Genomic DNA, 6,863 nt, shown 5'->3' on the forward strand with positions numbered 1-6,863 from the left:
GATTCAGAATCGCCAAACCTCACTTTGGTCTGACTGACCCTCTCCCTAGTAATCCGGAGGAAAATTACCCCCCTTTCTTGTAATCCGTGCGCACGAGGTGACAGAGGGGACCCTAGGCGCGAATGTACCCGACCTCCTGGAGCCCTCGCTGGGATCCCTGTTTCAGAATCGACCGGACCTCATGGAGGTCTGACTGACACTCTCCCTAGTAATCCGGAGGAGACTCCCTCTCCTTTCTTGTAATCCGTGCGCACGAGGTGACAGAGGGGACCCGAGGTGACAGAGGGGACCCAAGGCGCGAATGTACCCGACCTCCTGGAGCCTTCGCTGGGATCCGGGAGGCAAATGGATCCTCATCGAGACCTCCAGGCAAGCTCTGCCATCTGGTCGCCCCATAGGAAAGCATTGTGCGCGACCAGATGGCCGAAGGGACTTGCGCGACCAGATGGCCGAGGGGGAAGGGGAAGCCTCCCCGGGCCCTCCGGACCCCGCCCCGGGCACCCTGCCACGCGGCAGGACCCAGGACGGAGCCCGGGGGGGGGGGGCGCCCTCCCCGGGGCCCCCAGGGCCCGGCCGAAGCTCCTGAACCCAGACGAGCGAGGGGAGGCTCCCCAGACACAACGGAACCCCGTCCCGGGCCTTTGGCAGTGCCGCAGGTCGGGGGATGGGACCCGGGGCCGGAGACCCCGACCCGGGGCCCGGCCGGGCCCCTGGACCCAGCCGGGGCCCCCGGGACCGCACGCGATGGGGAAGCCTCCCCGGGCCCTCCGGACCCCGCCCTGGGCACCCTGCCATGCGGCAGGACCCAGGACGGAGCCTGGGGCGCGGAGGCCGCCCTCCCCGGGGCCCCCAGGGGCCCGGACGGAACTCCTGAACCCAGACGAGCGAGGGGAGGCTCCCCGGACATAACGGAGCCCCGTCCCGGGCCTTTGGCAGGGCCGCAGGCCGGGGGACGGGGCCCGGGGACGGAGACCCCGCCCCGGGGCCCGGCCGGGCCCCTGGACCCAGCTGGGCCCCCCGGGCCCACAGGCAAAGCCTCTCCGGGCCCTCCTGACCCTGCCCCGGGCACCCTGCCACGCGGCAGGACCCAGGACGGAGCCCAGGGCGGGGAGGCCGCCCTCCCCGGGGCCCCCAGGGGCCAGGACGGAGCTCCTGCACCCAGACGAGCGAGGGGAGGCTCCCCGGCCACAACGGAACCCCGTCCCGGGCCTTTGGCTGGGCCGCAGGCCGGGGGACGGGCCCGGGGACGGAGACCCTGACCCGGGGCCCGGCCGGCCCCTGGACCCGCCGGGGCTCCCAGGACCACAGGCGCAGGGGAAGCCTCCCCGGACCCCTTGTCCCGGGCACCCTGCCACGTGGCAGCCCCCGGGACAGAACCAGGGTAGCATCTGGGCCCGTCCAACTGCCGGCTGAGAACCGGGGTCCCAGAGTACCCTGTCCCTAGTAATCCGGAGGAAGGCTACCCCCCCTTTCTTGAAACCCGCGCGCTCCGAGTGACGGAGGGGACCCTAGGCGCGGACGTGCCCGGCATCCTGGAGCCCTGGCTGGGATCCGCGAGGCGAATGGACCCTCATCGGGACTTCCAGGCCACCCAAGCCGTCTGGCCCCCCTTATAGGAAAGCATTGCGCGCGACCAGATGGCCGAGGGGAAAGGAGCGACCAGATGGCCGGCAACTGAAAGGACTCCCGTCTGACCGCCCAGAGCCGAGCCATAGCAGTAGGGCTCCCGCCTGATCCAAGGGCTCAGTGGGCTCTGCTTCCCGGGGGGGCTCGGGGACAGCCTCAGGCACGGGGAGGACCGACGGAGCTCTCGAGCCCGGGCGCCCCGGGGGAAGGACTGCCCGGTGTAGGAGAGTAGGAGAGTAGGGTCTGCTTTCTATGTTCACCCCCACTTTTTGCTTTTGCTTCACTGGTTTTGGGCCTGCCAATCAGACCCACAGCCCTGCTGTTCTCTCTCTAAATTTATGCTATGTACTTTAGGTGCATAACCCAATTGGTTAGGATCACCTTATTGGCCCCGTACAGTGTACCTTAGGTACCCAGGGCATAGGTGTACCCTAGGCCTACCAGGGGCTGCAGCATGTATTATGCCACCCCTGGCCTGGCCTTCCATTATGACACAACTGGCTGATCACTCAGCTAGGGCAAGGTTGTGTAATCACTCCTTGCTTAGGTGTAGTATTCCTATACCTACCTTATATATAGACACATGTGTACCTATCAGCCACTCCTATGGCAGGCCTTAACAATCCTGGAGGCAGAGTGCTTGGTAACATGTGAGATGGTGCTCTAGCATGAGCTGAGCCTGTCTGCAGATTTCAGAACCATGTCCTTATAGCTGTTCTATGATATAGCCTACCATATACTCTTAAAGTGCCTTATAATCTTAAACGGTTATGGTAACTATGGTTTGGCTTTATCAAAACATGTCGTGTAAGGTGTCTAACACTTTGGAATAATACCCCCATACCATTTCTGGCCATGAGGATATTATTCCCCCCTTCTAGAGGGAGAAGGGATGTTGTAACCTACTTACCCGGTTAAAGTTAACCAGAGCCCCAGCATCACAAAATGGATGCTGTTGCCACAGACACAAGTCTGACCTCCTGCTGCTGGGAGTCCTTCCAGCGAGGGAGGCTTGGACAATAGGTTTCCTGCCTTGGGAGGTGCGAGCACCACCCTAGACAGGATTTAGTGTATTGGGGCAGGGAGGGTTGAATGAAACTAGACACTGCCTGGGGCACACAAGGTGTCCCATGCATAGTCCAGTTCAAACCGGCGCTGGGGCACTCCAGCCCCAGCTCTGGCACGAAACTGGACAAAGGAAAGGGGGTGTAACCACTCCCCTTCCTGGTCCTACCCATAGGAGGGACCTTGCAGGTAGCCCAGCCCACTAGCCCAGTATATCAGTAGGTAGCTGAGCCCTGCTAAATTAGATTAACCTGAATCTGCAACATGTACAGAAACTCTGAACCTTCGACATTCGACCTCAGGAAGAAGACTGAAGAAATCTCCCTTGTGGCCAAGGAGTGACCACCCTGGGCAACCAGGCACCATCCAGCGACCGCTGCTTTGCTTTGAGACAGATCCTACGAGGGACGACTGCAGAGACTGACCAGCGCTGAGACTTCCAGACACCTGTGACCCAGATCCACATCTCCAGTGAAGCTGAGACCCGTGGAGGCGACGAGGGACGTGGGACCGGCGACTTGGGAAAAGTGGCTAGTACCTGACTAGCGTGACTTCTGAGGCTCCCTCGAGGCTGTGCTTGGGGAATTGAGAAGCCCCCATCCCGAGCACCATCTGCAACGAAGATCAGCTTCCCACACTTCACGTGTTCTGCGTGGGGCCCTTCTGCACCTGAGTTGCTCGACGTGTTGTCCGGTTGCTGGCCCGTTGGCTAGTGACTTCTCCGACGACGAACCTTTGTTTTCAACTTGCTGGTCCGGCTCCTCCAGACTGGCACCCACTCCTCTGTAAAAGAGAAGCACCCCAGACCTTCCTGGTCTGCACCAGAAGCAAGTCCTCCATCCTGCGTGGGTTCCGCTTGCCAAGGCTTGTTGGGTCCTGACTCGACTTCGACGCCGCCGACAGCAAGAGCCTTTGTGGGACAGCTCACCTCCTGGTCCTGGTTGTCCTCGACGCCTCCTGGTACCTGTGGCTGCTGCGACAAGCTTCACCTCTTCACCTGCATCTGCACGACATCGCCTGGTTCCTTCCTGGTTCCTTCCCGGCTCCTTGCTGGTGACCTAGACTCTGTCCCTTCTGCTTGCAGGTTCCTTTCTTCTTGATCCCCACCTTGGGATCCACCGGACACTCTTCACTGACTGCCTGTCAGCAACTTTCCTACAGGCATCCATAGGAGTCAACGACGAAACCCAACGCAAGTTCACACCTATGCACCCGCAGCCCGTGGGCTAGGTAACTTGAGCATTTCGGTACTCACAAGGGTATTGACTATCCAAGGGTCTAGTTTCCGCATCTCGACTTCCTAGCTATACCAGAAGTGTCCTAAAACTGTTAAATTCTTATAACTTGCATTTCTATCGACTTTTACACATTACGCGTGAGTGTTTCCACTCTGCACCTGAATCCCGTGGGCCTCCCACTTCCTAACCTTTGGTAGTATAGTGTAGCCCCAGCGATTCCCTAGGCCTAGGCCTATCCTGTGTTTGTGACAGTGGTTCTTATACCACTTACTTAGTATATAGTTTGCGTGGCCCCTAGGGCCTAACTGTATTACTTACCTGTGTGACTTAATGTATGCTTAAATAAGACTGTGTTGTACTTACCTCGAATCTCATAAAGAGTGCTGAGGGTTTGACTAGAATAAATACATTCTATTTTTATATATATCTGTTGTGGTGTCCTTTCATTTGGTATTCAAGGGATTACGTATGGTATAACAGCTGGCTTCACATGCCATTCAGAGTTTAGCCTAAGACTGCTCTTGTCCATGCTACCACTAGGATAGCTGGTCTATAAGGTTGACTTTACAACCAATCACCATAAGGGTTGTTTGGACTGATACAAGGTGTACACTACAATTAGTGACATCATATATCAGGCCAACTTCTCACACCCGGGACCCGTGGAGCCCGTCCCTGGGCACTTCGCCACGCTGCGGGCCGGAGGAGGGAAGCCCCAGACGCCTGGGAGGATGTTGCCCGGGCGTAGCCCATCTGGTCCCCGGCAAAGAACCACCAGCCCTGGAGGGGTCTTCCGGCACACCCTGCCCCTACTAATCCGGAGGAAGGCTACCCCCCTTTCTTGTAACCCGCGCGCTCCGAGTGACAGAGGGGACCCTAGGCGCGGACGCGCCCGGCCTCCTGGAGCCCTGGCTGGGATCCGCGAGGCGAATGGACCCTCATCGGGACTTCCAGGCCAGCATCTGGTCGCCCCATTGGAAAGCATTGCTCGCGACCAGATGGCCGAGGGGGAAGGAGCGACCAGATGGCCGGCAACTGAAAGGACTCCCGTCTGCCCGCCCAGAGCCGGGCCATAGCGGTAGGGCTCCCGCCTGCCCACCCACGCAGGGCTCTGGGGGCTCTGCTTCCTGGGGGGCTTGGCGACCCCGGCTAGGCCTCAGGCACTTGGAGGACCACCGGAGCTCTAGGCCCGAGTGCCCGGGGGAGGACTGCTCGAGGCACCGTGGAGCTCGTCCCGGGCACTCTTCCACGCCGCGGGCCGGAAGAGGGAGCCCCGGACGCCTGGGAGGATGTTGCCCGGGCATAGCCCATCTGGTCCCCGGCAAAGAACCACCAGCCCTGGAGGGGTGTTCCGGCATACCCTGCCCCTACTAATCCGGAGGAAGGCTACCCACCTTTCTTGTAACCCTCGCGCTCCGAGTGACGGAGGGGATCCTAGGCGCGGATGCGCCCGACCTCCTGGAGCCCTGCCTGGGATCCGGGAGTCAAATGAGCCCTCATCGGGACTTCCAGGCTGGCCCGGCCATCTGGTCGCCCCATTGGAAAGCATTGCGTGCGACCAGATGGTCGAGGGGAGAGGTGCAACCAGATGGCCGGGACTGAAAGGACTCCCATCTGTCCAACCCAGAGCCTTCGTGCTAGGGTTCCCGCCTACCCACGTAGGGCTCCGGGGCTGCAGGGCTGCAGGGCTCCGGGCCTGCAGGGCTCCAGGGCCTGCAGGGCTCCAGGGCCTGCAGGGCTCCAGGGCTCCGGGCGGAAGGGCTGCAGGGCTGCAGGGCTGCAGGGCTCGGGGGGGGGGGGGGATTCATAGACCCCACGCTGGGCCTCAGGCATGGGAGGCCCAGCGGAGGTCCCGGGGCCCGGACGCCCAGCAGACCCATGGAGCCCGTCCCGGGCACTTTGCCTCGCCGTGGGCTGGAGGAGGGAGCACCACATGCCCCGGGGAAGTGTCATCCGGCCTTGGCCCATCTGGTCCCCGTCTGAGAACTGCCATCCCCAGGAGGGGTGTCCCGGCATACCCTGCCCCTAGTAATCCGGAGGAAGGCTACCCCCCTTTCTGGTAAACCGTGAGCAGTGAGGAAGGGGACCCTAGGCCTGGGCGCACCCGACTTCTTGGAGCCCTTCCTGGGATCGGGAAGGCGAATGAGCCCCCATCGGGACTTCCAGGGCAGCCCGGACATCTGGTCACCCCATTGGAAAGCATTGCGTGCGACCAGATGGCTGAGGGAAAGGTGCGACCAGATAGCCGGGACCGAAAGGACTCCCATCTGCCCGTGCCGAGTCATAGCGATAGGGCTCCCACCTGCCCTTGCAGGGCTCTGGAGCTCTGCACCAGGGACCCTTGTCCCGGGCAGATGGACACTTGGCAGGCCGCAGGACGCGAGCTCCCAGGCCCTGACCGAAACTCAGGAGGCCCGGGGCCGATCTCTGCCTCAACGCAGCCAGCCCGGGAAGATCGGGGAGCCTGCCCAAGCACGAGGGACCCCAGTCCCGGGAACACGGTCCATCAGGTTGTGCGCTCGTTTTCCACAATTTTTTTCAGAATAGTGCGTAGTTGCGCTAGGCAAAGTCCGCCCAGCCCTACTCAGGATGTGCTCTCGTTTTCCACAATTTTTTTCAAAATTCTGCATAGTGGCGCTACGCAAAGTCCGCCCAGCCCTAATATACATATGATGTGACACTACAGAAGTGAGCAGGGATGGGGTGGGGGAGGGAGTTAGATAGTTGATATTGGGAGGCGGGAGGGCATGGGCTGTTTGGTCAGAATTCTATGCTTAAATATACAACATTATACCTTTGATGTCATATGTTCATGTATCTGCGAGATGCTCATTCCATCTGTTCGATAATATATGTCTGTACGTTGAGCTTTTCTCTAAAAAAAATCAATAAAATTTGTTATAAAAAAAAAGTCAAAATCAACATTATTCGGTG

Source organism: Triturus cristatus, chromosome 2_2, assembly GCF_964204655.1.
Source record: "Triturus cristatus chromosome 2_2, aTriCri1.1, whole genome shotgun sequence".
Taxonomy (NCBI): Eukaryota; Metazoa; Chordata; class Amphibia; order Caudata; family Salamandridae; genus Triturus; species Triturus cristatus.